The sequence below is a fragment of the Juglans microcarpa x Juglans regia genome, chromosome 5D (assembly GCF_004785595.1).
Source record: "Juglans microcarpa x Juglans regia isolate MS1-56 chromosome 5D, Jm3101_v1.0, whole genome shotgun sequence".
NCBI lineage: Eukaryota > Viridiplantae > Streptophyta > Magnoliopsida > Fagales > Juglandaceae > Juglans > Juglans microcarpa x Juglans regia.
In genome coordinates, this window is record NC_054602.1 from 17,971,013 (window position 1) to 17,986,637 (window position 15,625).

The window sequence follows — 15,625 nt, forward strand, 5'->3', positions numbered from 1 at the left end:
TATTTTAGCATCTTAGACTTAAATATTGGAATACGTGTTCGATTGGAAATTTATATAAAAAAAAAATTCGTGATTTTGTGTTATTGGTGAAGATTAATATTTGTACAACATTTTTGAAGAAATTTTCGAAGGGCTAAGAAGTCCATGTACGCGGGGTTCCTATGCTAGATTTGCATAAAAAGAAATGAACTGAGGTTGATCTGTAAAAATGTGCATTTTGTTTTAAAAGGAAAATGTGAAAAACAACCTCGGTGTATGTTTCGCATTCACTCATGAGATATGTATGAAAGAGAAAAGAAATGCTTTTGACATGAATAGTGTAGACGTGAGCAATATTTGACATATTTCTGAAATTTGCAAAAGAACGAATATGATACTTGTGAATTTTTTTTACACATGATATGAAAATAATTTGGATCTGTTTTTGATCGAATGGAAATGATATGAATATATTTAGCACGTGGTTTGATACGATATGGATATGAAAAACTTTTGGCATACTTATCTGTTTCGATTCTGATTTTGAATATGGTTATGATATGATGATACTGGTTCACGTGATATGGTTGGTACCAACATAATATGATATGATATGAGTGCACCCATTTTGGAAAAAAAATGTATTTTATGTGTTCTTTCCTGTGTGCACACTCGACATTCCGAGATTGAAAAATGGAAAGTTTCACAATATGATACTGCCTAGTTTGGCCACCGGAGATAGCACAACCCTACCACAAGGGTTAAACATGGTATATGATATCTTATAATAAGATGAAGACGTGCAGTTAGGTTACGCCAAAGTGATTTTGAATATGACAATGGTAATTGAATATGAAAATAATATTTGAATATAAAAACAATTTATGAATATGAAAATATTGAAAAGTTACTCGGATTTCTTTCTGATAATACGTTTTGAGATGTGTACAAGAAAATGAAATGTTTTGCTCCTGCATGCTAAATTTTCTAAAAATTGCTCATGTTTACATACTAGTATATGTTCTCTGCTTACTGAGTTGTGGATAACTCACCCATTATCTTCATTATTTTTCAGATGACGTTGATTACCTAGCTGGGGGTCAGGATTAGAAATTGGAGCTTGGCTAGATGTGGATAGAAGGTCGAGTACCTAAGAGTACCATCGTTATTAGAATGATTTAACTTGAGTATTTGAAGTACTTTGTGTTGTTTGGACCTATTGAGATCTAAAAATGTATTATTTTATTTCGTTGAGATTATTGGAAAATTATGGACCCCCTTTGATTTATTTTATTTCGTAATGATGACTTATGGAGTTTGTATTATGGTTATTTGGAAAATATGAAATTGTGTACTATTTATGATGTCCTTGGAGTTTTATATGCTTGGAGACACAGGTTTGTAAGTGACAAGTAGTAATCCTCCGACCCTTCCGGGTACGGGATTTTACACATATATTAATAAAGGTAAATATACAAATGCTTGTAGATAGTATCTTGGATGACATGATCACAACAGTCAAAAAGTGCACAGTTTTACAAACCCAACTACACGCATAATCCATCCTCCATCTGGCCCATGGCCCACTCCCAACCATTACTACGATTATCAATCTCAACACTTCGTGGGGCCCAAGGCCCATCTTAACACAACTAGACTGTAAACAATGTTAGTGATAAGTGGATGTCATAATCCCAAGGGTCGCTTTGGAGAGGTACTTACAGGGCGGACAAGCAATTTCTGGATGATCAAGAGCATTGTCTAAGCTGTCAGCGAGTGTGCGTGCGCGTTGTGTGGCAGAGCGAGTCGGCAGTGGTGGCGCACTATAACGAAGGCAAATCTAGACACATTAATGGAGACCCACGGCTGGGGAAAAGCTTAAAGGTGATGAGACTAGCAGAAAAGAGGGTGGAGAGGACTCACGTAACGGAGAGGGTGGTGGTGAGCGACTGAGCACGGTGAATAGTGGTTGACCTGAGCAAAACCTGAACCTACAGGGTTGGGAAAGTAGTGGTTGGCAAATCTGATGAGTTTAAGAGGGTGGCTGAAGAGGACTCTCGCGATGGATGCTAGTGGTTGGTAGCGGAGTAGAACCCTAACAGAGAAGATATAGCCTTTGATTGGGTGAAAGGACAAAGCTGGTTGCACATGGCACGAGGTGAAGGACGACATGCATGTCTCAATACTGTGGGATGAAGAAGAGGAGAGCTCCGCCCGGGGGGGGGGGGGGACTTGTGCGGCGCTGGGGAAAAAGGAATGAAGAAGGGACTTAGGGTTCCTCCCTTCCCTTAGTCAAAACGCATGGCAAGAGGAAAGGGGTTGGGCTCCTTGTTTGTAACTTATGGGTTCACACACATGGATTGGGCCAGAAATAGAATTCTCACACTTAAAACAAAACTCACTTAAACATATAGGATCCAATTTCACCAAACAAAACACATAAACCTCAAAACTAACCCACTACACAAAAGGCCCAAACCAATAATATAAAAAAAAATACTAATAATAATAGTGAATAAATTAAAACACACTAATATTGGGGTCTCACATCTCTTGAGAAGGAGAAGAATTTGTTCTGCCATCGCTTGGCATGGGAGTGACATGGCTAATTTTGACCGAGATTGGAAGTTGCAAATTGTCACTTGGATGGTATGAACTATATGGGTGAACAGGAACTCCTGCGTGGTCAAATCTGGATATTCCTCCCTTGTAGGCTCCAAGAATATCATGCGTCATGCCCCTCAACATGCTAGAAGAATTCGCCAGGCGTGGGAGTTTAGTTGCACAGAGGCCAGGCCTAAGAAGTCCAAGAAGTCGCTAATCGAGCGACAAAAAGGGAGACTGAGACCATGGGAGAATGTGCCAGTGTACAGAGCCACTTTCTTGGGGTTGCACGCTGAGTTAACAGCGATGCAATCGACCTCTAGAAGCTCCAAAACCACTGATTTTAGGATCGAGTACGTCATCCACAGGGCACCAAGGGTGAACCCATTGAAGGAGGGAGGCCTGTTGCGAGAGGCATTTCACGAAGCCATGGGAGATACCTAGGAAGAAGGTAGTACAACGTGGGTAGCGATGCGAGAGGGGGGAGAAGCTACTTAAGGGAGAGTATACAAAGGTTGAGCGAGTGTCGTGATGGGAACCAGAGAGAGGAGTAAATAAGGTAAGGGCAACGGCCCAGAAGGAAGTGTGATGGGACATGACAAGGCGATAGTTGCGCATATTCCCAAGGCAGGAATACGTACGAACGTGCGGGCATATTATGGACGTGGGAAAGGTTTAAATTCCCTCTACGCCAGCATATAGGGAATTCGCAAGGTAACTAGAATGGTGATGTTTGCACTCCCGAACTGCCTAGTAGAGCCCACAGGCCGTAAGGGGAATGGGTCAAAAGAACTCTGGGAGAAAGGCCCGGGCAAACCCACAGCCAAGTGGTTTAGCTAGTGGCCTGCCCCTGTCTCCTGCCCTAGTGCATTAATGGGACCAAGACAGCTTAGGATCTTGTCCCCCGAATAATCAGACGCATTAAATGCGTCCGAGAGTGGCCTCCACCATTTGGTCGCATTAAATGCCATGTCCCGTTGTCTCGACAAGGAGAATGATGACCGTGATGGGTGAGTTTTACGAGGAACAGGGCACGAATAAAAGCAAGCCTGTGACATGAAGGAAAGAGAGGTATTTGACGGGTAAGACTCATCCTCTCCGTTCTCAGAGACTAAGCTCTCATGATAACTGACTTGGGCATCGGAAGCTCACCAGTCCCAGCCACCCTTTCCTTCCTCCTCATGTAGGTGTTGGATAGCAGTTACGACAACGGCTACAAAACATGCCTTAACCGTGAGTTGCACTTTCTCCTATTAATTTGTCCTTTTGAATGATGTAATTGTTCATGTAAATGAAAATATCTGAAAATTAAAATTCTAGCTGGGTTTGGTGGCCAAGACTACGTTCAAAATAGAATTGATAAAAGAATGATCGGATAGAATTTCACCAGTTTATCCTTCTTGTCTTTTTTTTTTTCCCCTCAGCAAGTAATAGATTCATTCCAAAAACTAAAATTGTTCCTTATACCACAAAAGAAAACCAGATTAAACAAAGCCAAACATAGAAGGCTAATAATTTACAAACGATGGGTCTTTCCCACTGGGAAATTCCAGCAAATAGGTGGGGATTTTGATGAGTGAGATATTTCCAAACTCTAGGTTGGAATGAGCCCATTGCGCAATGGAATGTGCGCATTGATTTTGGGATCGATGTATCTTTTCAGCTTGCCATACTTAAAGGTCTTTGAGCTGAAACCGAGTGTCTCGAGCTATCCCTTTAGTTTCTCAGTTAATGACTTTATGAGGATTATTGATGGAATTGATTGTATTTAGAGAGTCTCCTTCAAGAACAACTTTATTAATCTTCCTTGTATGTGCTTCTTGGACCCCTATGAAGGCAGTCATCGCATCCCCGATGTTTGGATCAGCACTCCAATTGTAGTGTGCTACAACAAATTGTAATGTGCCAAGACTATTTCTGCATACTGCTATTGAAGTGCTCCTATCATTTCTAATTGCCACATCAAAGGTAATAGAAAAAGTATCCTCGGATTTAGGAGGACTCCAACTTTGGTTTGATTCTATGGACTTCAGTTCCCAGGCTCTGTCATGTTCTCTATATAGATCCAATGTTTTTTTTTATGAAGTAGTCAAATGTATGGTTTGCAATGTTGTGTGTGATATGATTTCTTATAAACCATAAGTTATCCATAGCTAATGTAGAGGAAAGCCGAAAGTTATGAGCTTCAGAAGCAGAGATCTTTAATTTTTCTGATGGGTTTAGGATAATATTGATCCAATTCCTGATTCCAACTTGTTTGAAACAAGTTATATCAAGTGGCCATGGGGCATTCTCCACAAAATTCTAGAAAAACTACAATTAAGGAATAGATGATCCAGATTTTCATTCTCCATATGACAAAGAGGACAAAGAACTTGATCTTCTATTAGTGCAATATAGTGACTGAGAGATAGACTAGTAGGAAGGATTTCATTGAAAACTTTCCATAGGAAACGTTTGAAACGATCTTGCAATTTGAGAGCCCATAATTTTTTCCAAAGGACATCAGGTATGCTTGTATTTATGTTGAGAACTAAAGCTGCATAAGCAGACTTTATACTGTAATTACCTGAAGAGTGATGTTTCCATTTGGGCAAATCCATTTGCCTATGATATTATGGAATTGGTATTGAGAAAGATGATTTTTTTGTATTGTTGTAATTGTTGCAAATGAGAAAAGAGTATTCAAAAGAAGCATGTTCCATCTCCTAGGATTTTCAAGTGTTAGCTCAGCAACTCTAAGATCTGAGTTTCGATGTGTACCTTGACTATGTGGTGTAGGGAGTGGAGGATGTAAGCAAGGTAGCCAAGGGTCAGACCACACACGAGTAGCAGGTCCATTATTAATCTGAATGATAACACTTGACAAGATGAGATCCTTTTGCTTTATCAGGCTTTTCCAGAATCTTGAATTTGAGTCTTTGGCCATAACATTCGCCCAGTAATTGTTTGTCAAATATTTGTTCAAAATAGTTGTTTTCCAGGCACTTGTTTCATTATTCATAAGGTGCCAGACTAGTTTGGCAAGAAGAGCTTTGTTGAAATGGACAGTGAGCCTGATTCCTAAGCCTCCCATGGATTTGGGCATGCAAATGGAAAGCCAAGCCTTGGGGTATATTTATGTTTCTTGTGATTATCAAAGCCCCACGAAAACCTCATCAATACACTATCAATTTTTTTTGCCATGTTAACAGGTATCAAAGTTGTAGCCATGGTATAGGAAGGTATTGTGCTTGCTACAGATCTGATAAGTGTGGTCCTCCTTGCTTGAGAAAGAAGCTTTGATTTCCATCCTGCAAGTTTATCTTGAATTTTAGCCAAGATATCACTGAGATGTGATTTCATTGGACTGCCAGAGTTTAGAGGCACTTGTAGATATTTAATCATAGAGGGAGAGATCTTGAAATGAAGGATATTCCTAATATCTCTTTTGATTTCTTGTCTACTATTATTGCTGAACTGAATGGAGGACTTGGAATTATTGATTTTTTGCCCGACCACTTAGAATAGGTATTAAGAGTTCTTGCAAATGCTAAAGCAGTGTTGCAGTTGACATATCCAAAGAGAATTAGATCATCTGCAAACAACAAATGTGAGAGAGAAGGTCCATTCCTGCATACACTAACTCCTTTTAGAGACTCAATTTGTTCCTGCCTTAGTATCAACCTAGAGAGGGCATTTGAACCTAGTATAAAAAAAAAAGGGGAGAGAAGGTCTCCTTACCTGAGTCCTCTTGAAGGATGAAAAAAGCCATGGGGGTTACAAACGATCACTACAGAATATGAGATTGTAGTGATACACTCCTTGATCCAATGAATCCAAGTACTATTGGAACCAAGACATTTGAAGATATTGAGAATGAAATTCCATTCCATAAAATCGAATGATTTTTTCATATCTATTTTGATTGCCATAAGTCCTTGTCTACCTTGTTTTTTCCTCAAAACAATAAACACTTCTTGAGCAAGGATGATATTTTCTTGAATAACTTTTCCTAAGAGGAATGCTGATTGGTTAGGAGAGATGAACTTGTGCATAACTCCCTTTAGCCTATTAGCTAGAAGTTTGGCTATGATTTTATAACTTACATTCAAGAGGCTAATGGATCTATATTGATGAATTGTGCTATGGGAACTATTCTTGGGAATGAGAACAATATGTGTATGATTCATCTCTTTAAGCAACTTGCCATCTATGAAAAAACATTTTATGGCTTGAATCAATCCCTTTTTGACAATTTCTCAGTATTTTTTATAGAAAAACCTAGTGAACCCATCTGGACCAAGACCTTTGAAAAAGGTATTTGGTTGGTGGTACTCAGAATTTCCTCTTCTGATGGAAAATGAGAAAGGATCTCATTTTCCTGGTCTGTTATAGTTTCTCAGAAAAGGTTGTCCAAGTTTTCAGGAAAAGTAGGATTAGAAGACTGAAATATATTTTGGAAGTGGTTAAGAAACATGGACTGAATATTCAGAGGGTTGGAATCCCATTGATTGGAGTCATTCTACATGAAAGAATCTAGTGTTCAAGTTTGCTGTTGTCAACCATTGGATTCTTGATTTTTGTTTTCACAATAATTCATCTCTTTTAAGATATTCATTAAGGCAATCTTTGACAGATTCCTCGTGGGAAAAAGAATTTTTGGGAAGATCCTATTGTTGAACGTCCTGCTATTGAAATTGACTAATCAAGTCAGTGAGACTCTTTATGCTAGTTTGAATATGACCAAAGTGCTTAACATTCCAAGCTTTAATAGCTTTCTTCACTGTTTTGAGTTTTTGAGTTAGTATAAAGAAAGGGGTGCCATATACTACAATAGACCAGGCTTCCTTTATCACTGAGGCACAAGACTCATCTCTGGACCAGAACTCCTCAAACTTGAAGGGTCTTTTGACTTTGGTCTTTCCTTGAGTGAAAAGTAAAATAGGCGAGTGATCAGAGTTATGCATGGGAAGATTGAAGAGCCTGGAATCAAGATTGAGCATAGTCCAATGTGAGTTTGAAATGACACAGTCCAATCTCTCCTTAATTCTACTTCTACCTTGCTTATTATTAGACCATGTGAATTTAGGACCACAATAGCCTAAATCTGCAAACCCGTTAACTTTCATAAAATTCTGAAACCCAGAGGGAGAAGATGAAGAAGCAAACGGCCTTCCACCCAACTTTTCTTGTTGGCTCAAGAGGGAATTAAAATCCCCTATAGCCAATATAGGACCTGAGTAGCTATTGACTATAAAAGAAAGCAAATTCCAAAAGTTCAATTTCTGAGAAAGCATTGGCATATAAACAGGATCAGAGTACGCTATTACGGCAATAACATTACTAGAAACGAAGATTGGTTCCATATCCACACCAGGGCGCCACATTAGCAAGAGGCCACCCTTTTTCCCTACACAAGGCACACTTATAGACAAAGAAAAGCCTAAAGCATTTACAACACCAATGGTATTGTTATCCTGCAAAAAAGTCTCCAATAACAAGACCACATCAGGTTTGTGAGACCTAATATGGGCCCTCAAGCTTCTTTTTGCAACAGGTCAGGCCAGACCTCTGCAATTCCATGAGAGGATCCTCATATATCATCTTGGGGTAGGTAAGGCCCTGCCTCCTTATGGACATTTGGAGTAATAAAGTCTGAGGAAGATTAAGAGAGGTTACCGCCTGTGCTGAAGACATTGCTCTTTGAGTATGGATGAAATCTTCCCAGGTTGCTTGCACGTTTCTTCCCCTTTTTTTTCTTATTCTCCTTCTAAATCTTCTGAAGATATGCATTGAACGATAGATCTTCTTCTAGAGTCGGATCTTCCCTAGGTTGAACGTTAAGAGCATCATTAACTGCAACTGTTGTCTTTGTCGAATCCATGATTACTAGATTTGCTCTCTTCTTTGGGGGAACATCATTATCTGGAAGATCCAACACTCTCTTATTGCCCGCTAGCTTCAAATGTGTTGTTGAGGACTATGATGCATCAGTTAGGGCTACTGTGTCCACTTCTTGCTGAGAGTCTAGCGAAAGCTAAAGATTTGGTTCCAGAGAATGGAGCATAGCTATCGACCATAAGGCCTCAGTGGGCTTTTTGGGACTGGGCTTTAAAGGCTTTTCTAAGTAGATAGGATTCTCATACTCCAATGTCCTCAGGGCTAGACAAGTTTTTCCCATTGGGCTAACAAGTAAAGATATCGTTGGGCTTGATGCATAAATGGGCCCATGTAGATCCTCAAATTGCTTAAGAATCCTTTTGAAGACTGACGGCTTTTGTCCCTTCTGAGATATATTGGATGACTGATTGTCTTCCATTTCAGGGATACACTTAGGGGGGACAAATGTGGGCTGCATTAAAACAGATGGTAAATGTGGCAGAGATGGATTTATCATAAGACTCAATACGTGGAATGGTTGGGTTTCATAGCTGAAAATAGAGGATAATTTGTAGGCTGCATTTAATTCCTGCATGTGTTTGTCTTGTGCTGCATTTAATGCTTGTGTTTGTTTGTCCCACGTAAACGACAAGTTTTCAGCATATGGAAACTTATTGTTTAAAGTTTGACTTTCCATCAACTTTTGACTTTCTATGATTGGAATTGTTCCTATTTGTGCATGGCTACCATGATCATCTTCTTCCCGCACTCCAAGCTAATAGCTATTTCATTCAGAGAACATTTTTCCTTTTCCTTTTTGCCTTGTAAGCAAGATCCTTAGAAGTTCCATAATAGGTAGGGGTTCTTCATTGTTTCTGCTTGCATGCATGGAAGTTAGGTTTACAGCTCGCTCCATTTGCTGGTGCGATGTGCTTGTGTACGCGGGCGGCAATTCATATTCATTCCGAGGGATATCAAATGGATTCCCTCGACGATTATTTGTTGAGGCTGCTCTCATCCATGGCCCGTACGATGAACCATTGTTATTTTTGACATAGTTGGGACAAGCTTGTTTAATATGACCTAGCTTCCCACAAGTGTAACAGAACTCCAAAGGACGCTCGTACTTGAAGAATATCATGTTAGAGATTCCATTGGGACGGATAAGATCAAAGCATTCTGGTAATGGATTGTGAATGTTGATTTCCACCTTTATTCTTAGATATCTTCTGATCGTGACTCCAAAGATGGATGCAAAGTCAACTTCGAGAAGATTACCTATGACTTGACCAATTTTTGTTGCATTTGCATTAGTCAGTATCTCGAGTGGCAACCCGTGGACCTGAATCCAGAAAATAGACATGTGAAGGGGATATCATGTATGATATCCCTTTGAAGTTCCAAGGCTTGTTTTCCAAGGTTCTAGGTTTAGGTCGTTCCATGAAAGGGCTTCAGCCTGAGTGATGATTTTTTTAGCTCTGAATTGGAGGGATTCAATAAGAGAAACTTATGCTTGCAGAAAGGGAAGGTTTAGAAAGAACGGTTAATTCTACTGAGAGTGGGGAATTCTCTATAGGGGAGAAGGGAGAGAATGGAATTGCTCATCTGAGAGAGAGAGTTGGTTACTTCTTTTTCGTCAGTTTATCCTTTTCTCAATCATTGTCTTGTTCTATTGTCCTCTATTTCCACTTGTCACTTTAACCTCTATATGTTTTAATAAAGTGGTTAATGCTTCTAAATGTCAGAGCAGTTTAACAAGGAACTCTCTCTTTCTGGTAAAAAAACCCTCGGGCCACTTCAATATTGCATTTGAATTCAGATGCTGCCAACACTACTAAAAGCCTTGCTTTTGATGGTGTCTTCATCACACTGTACAACATTGAACTAGAAAAATCATAGGTGGTATTGCATGATCATGTTAAACAAGTTGTACCATCGTGGTTGGATCCTATTGCATTGGCAAGCTGAGTTCTATGGCTTTCAGCTTTGTTCTCAACGGTCTGTGGGCAGGGTATCTGTAAAGTGTAAAGAACGTATGAGAGATATATATATATATATATCTATTTGATTATTAGTATTTATAAATTGTAGGTGGGGACAAAAGTCATTTTTATTTCAACTATGAAGTGTTTTGATAATTTCACTAATCAATCTAATTATTTTAATATACACAGTAACTAAAATATTCAATAACATCTATCTAATGTCCTAATTGTAGTAGCCATATGTTGGATAGATAGATACACCTAATTTCCATTTGCTAGAATAATGTTAGGGAAATCAACACAGCGGAAGGGATAAAAGCGGAATAAAAGAGTACACTCATGCACTGAGTGACACCAAGAAAATTTAACGTGGTTCGGCAGCTGTCTACATCCACAGAAAAGAGTTTCACTATTAAATAGCGGTACATAAGAAAATATTACAGAGGAGGAGGTTCACACTCCACTCAACTCAACTCTCTTCTTTTCTCTCAGAGCTCTCCGGGTTCTCTCTCTTTTCTCTTCTTCTTGGGTGTGATTTGAGACTCTCGCTGGGAGTCTCAATTTATAGGCGAAAGTTTCACATATGAATGCATTTATGCATTAAATGGACATTTGGGCATTGAACGCTGGGTGTTGGGTGTTGAGTGCTGAGTGCTGAAGGTTGAGAAGCAAGCAGTCATTGCTTGGGCAGGGACTTCAACAAATAAAACCTTTTCAATTAGGAAAATTTTGAGTATCCGCATATCCTCATTAACTGGGTTTAATTAAGTTTCAAGGCATAAAGATGGTAAACATTTAGCTTATGTACTAGTTTTTAAGTAAGGGTATATTCACACACACACCCCCATGTACTCGCCCGCACACACCCAACCTCACACACACACCCCCACATGCTCGCACGCACAAACCCAACCTCACACACCCCTGCACGACTTTAGGGCTTACATTTTCTATTTTGAAAAAAAAAATGACCCTAGTAACACTAACTTCATGTCAATACAATGCACCAAACAGAATTCGACATTAACGTCCGTGAATCAAAGAAACTGTTACTTCATTGATAGAAATGGCTCCTTCGCTAGTTGATGTGTCTTTCCGATGGTTACTACCCTTCAAAACAAATGCAGGTTGTTGTGGAGAAGGAAGAGGTCTGTCATTACCCAACATTGCAAAGACTGCTGACAGGTTCGGCCAATCTGTTGCATATTCTTGCACGCACAAAAGCCCAATTTGAATGCATCTTGCAACTTCATTATCAGGGGTTTTGTCAACCGGTGATGAATCAACTATTTCCATGGCTTTGCCTTCTTTCCATAACTCCCAAACCTACAGTTAAACAGCATGTTCGTGTGTTTAGGTTTAAATAATACAAGACAAATTATTTGCATACACTTGTACTTACATGCCCAATCAAGTTTGAGGAGGGATCATCGTGAAAATAAGTAGTGTTCCTTTTGCCAGAAATAATCTCCAGTAGCAAAACCCCAAAGCTGTATGCATCTAACTTCACTGAAAATTGTCCATGCACTGCGTACTCTGGAGACATATAACCACTACAACAGCGTAATGAAATTATCACAAAACTAAAATGATATGATTAATGTTCTGCTTAAAAAAAGGAAATTGGTTTGTACTATAAATGTATCCTTAATTTCTAGCACACTTACTATGTTCCAATTACACGATTTGTATTTGCTTCAATTTGGTCCCTTGACTCCCCTCCAACAATTCTAGCCATACCAAAATCTGCAATTTTTGGATGCATTGCATTGTCAAGTAGAACATTGCTGGCCTTTAAATTTCTATGGATAATCCTTAATCTTGAGTCTTGATTTAGATATAGGATCCCTCGAGCAATTCCACAAATGATCTCAAAGCATTTGCCCCAATCTAACAATGACCTTTTTGTTTCATCTAAATGAAAAGATCAAATCTTTAAATGATTTGCTAAACACTAGAAGAAGCAAGAAGAAGCTTATGTGAAAAGAAGACGACATACCAAAAATGAAAGTGTCCAAACTTGGTAGGTAATGCTGAACACTAGAAGAAGAAGCTTATGTGAAAAGAAGACATACCAAAAATGAAAGTTTCCAAGCTTCTGTTTGGCAAGTACTCATAGATTAACATCTTTCCTTCTTCCTGAACGCAATAACCAAGAATCCTCACAAGGTTCCTGTGTTGAAGTTTAGCAATGATTGCAACGTCATTCTTGAACTCTTCTATCCCTTGTCCTGAGTACTTTGATAGTCTTTTCACTGCTATTTCTTTTCCATTGTATAGGTAACCCTGAAAGCAAACAACAATTTCAACCTTGATCAACATTCAGAATGGAATTACTGATGCATTGCACACATATGAATTGAATTTCAAGGAGATTACCTTATACATTGATCCAAAACCACATTCTCCTAGCTTGTTAGAAATAGAGAAGTTATCCGTGGCTGCAACTATCTTACTTAGTTCAAAGAATTGTAAATCTGAGTTTCTCGTACTTCCATCGAGCTCCCTTCTAGTTGAAGATTCTTCAAATCTTGCTCCAGTGGAGGTAATGCTAAAAGTATACTTGTTTTGTCTTTTCTTCGTCAAACATAGTTAGAAATTCTCAAAGTGCAAAAGAAACGAAGAACCCGCTTTAAAAATCATGTTTTACTTACCCTTTATCTTCCTCATTATGAACCAGTACACAATGGAAGCCACAATAAGCAGCATTACAGCAACAGAAACCACAAGAATCGTTAGCTTTCTCTTATTCTGAAGAAGACCATTCTTCTTTGCAAATTGAGCTAAGCATAAAAAAAAGATAATAGAAAATAAATAAATAAAAAGTGGCAAACTCAATCTTTATATGCGATTCATGAACTTGAATCTTCTCCGACTTTCTCATTTATTTTTACAGATGAGATAAAATAAAATAAGATGAGTTGAGATTAAAGTTAAAATGTTAGATAAAATATTATTAGAATATTTTTTTTAATATTAGTTTTATTTTGAGATTTAAAAAAGTTGAATTATTTATTTTATTTTATGTGAAAATTTAAAAAAATTGTAATGATGAGTTGAGTTGTAAAAATAGGATCTTAAGGCTGCGTTTAGATGTTGCGTTGAATATAGTTGAGTTCAATTCTATATTAACAGTAGTGAATTGAGTAGTGAAGGAAGTTTTGTGGGATCTATCTAAATTGAGTTTAAAATATGTTACTTTTTATGAAAAATTGAAAAAGGTTGTAGATCTCACGTATAAAGATGTGTTAACTTGAAAAATATTATGGGTCTCACATGTAAGAAAGTTTTTAATTGAGATGAATTTAATAATTTAAAATTTTAATATTTAGATATTAGGCTCAATTTCAAATTAGACTGAATTTATATGAATCGACAATCAAATACAGCTTGAAACATGGATCATGTTTTAAGTGATAAAAAAAAAAAGTAATAAAACTGGAGTACCTAAAGTAGTTGCATCCACACGTAGATATAGATACTGTCCTCCATTGTAATAAACTCTCGTGTCCACCAAGTTGCCGTGCCATGTAAGGCACCCAATCCCTCCCTTTGTCTCGTTTGCAATGGTGTATGCCGTACAAGTACAATTCTTCAAGCACTCTTGCTCGCACTCTTTCAACGACAGTCTCATGTTTGCACGTGCTATCGAGGTATCTGGCACCTTTACGCGTGCAAGCTTCACGAACCTTTCTCCGTTGTTGCACGTGAACACTCCTTGATTCCTCACGCACCCGCCCGACCCATCTCTCAGGAACCAATCACGGGCCGACTTGGGTTCAAACCCGGGCAAACACGTGCACTCGAACTTTTCTAGGTTGTTCGGGTCACAGTAACTATTTGGACCGCATTCTTGGTCTGCTTATCGCACTTCTCTTTCGGGACGGACCAAAACTCGACCCACCTGGTCTCGTGCCAAGTAGACCGCTTCACGACCCCAGGTTCCTCCACCATCATTCTAGTGAAAACGTTAGGTACAGTGACACCGTATTCAATTGTGATCTCATCTTGATTATGCACGTAGCTGACGTTGAAGATGTAATTCTGTGTCATTTCGAGTACGGCGCTCCATCTTTGTCCGGTCCAAGATCCGCCCCGCCACAAAGGAGTCCCACCCTCGTATAAGAACAGCTGTGGATACCCGGTTGGATCAATCGCATAGGTGCAGTTGCCGGTTCCCGGGTCATCTTTGGACTTCCAAGATGTCAAGAAACAGTTCAGCCCAGTACGGCGATCGAGCCCTAGTTTCATAAACGGAAGCAAAGTGTCGGTCGGAAAATCAAAGCTCTGCCATATAAAGCTCTGGGTTTCTGGATGAACCAAAACGAGGTTCCCGGTGTCCAACAACCTAGCCATGGAATGGTTTGGGGAGACAACAGAAGCGTTGGTAGACCAGATAGGGATGCTTCGGTTCATCTCGGTGATGACGAGGTTTCCATGACCGTCGATGAAGAGTATACCGGCAATGTCTTCAAGAGGGTCGTCTCTGTTAGCGACCCAAACAACCGTTTTCACTGGCACTTTGTTATACCAAATCCCGACGTAGCGACGGCTAGAGTTACAAGACTGAAAACCCAAGTGCAAACGTTTCTCTGTGGGAGACGAGGACGTCACCGACGCACTGTCTTTAAGAGGCTCGTCCGGCGTTATGGTATCTAGGGAAACGCATATTTGGAAAAGGAGAGAGAGAAGCAATAACTGTTTAGAAGGAAAGTACATGGTTCTTCCAACAAGACAGCGAGCTAGCTTGATTGTTATTTTTTTGCCTGCGGTTGTTGTTGATGAAATCAAAATCATAAATTTAAAAACGGGGCAATCTCAACGACATCAATGAGAAAGGTCAACCTGCCTCAACTTTAGGTGCGGTTTTTAATTTTTAGAGCATTCTCATTAGTTAAAAGTTAAATTTAATGAATATTTAACTATTGGAGAGTAAAATATGTTCACATTGAATTAGCCAAATTATAAATATTTGAAATTTAGTTACGGTAACTTTTAAAAGTTTTTCTAAATTTAAAGGTTACTGTACATATATCAAATACATATTTTATTAATTATTTCTTTATCTTTCTTTCTATCATATATTTTATCATAATTGATATATTAATTTAATAAAAATATGATTATTAATTAATATATAATAGATAGAATAGTAAAATATGATAAAATAAAATAAATTAATAATTAAAAAAATT

The 15,625-nt window shown here is 38.7% G+C and overlaps 1 protein-coding gene and 1 pseudogene across 1 annotated transcript in view; both read right to left on the minus strand.

Annotated features, from left to right (window-relative positions):
* Positions 1–15,625, minus strand: part of LOC121265540 (G-type lectin S-receptor-like serine/threonine-protein kinase At1g11410) — a 92,972-nt gene that overhangs the window by 58,216 nt on the left and 19,131 nt on the right. The window lies entirely within an intron of this gene.
* On the minus strand, positions 11,181–15,149 carry LOC121264693 (annotated as a pseudogene).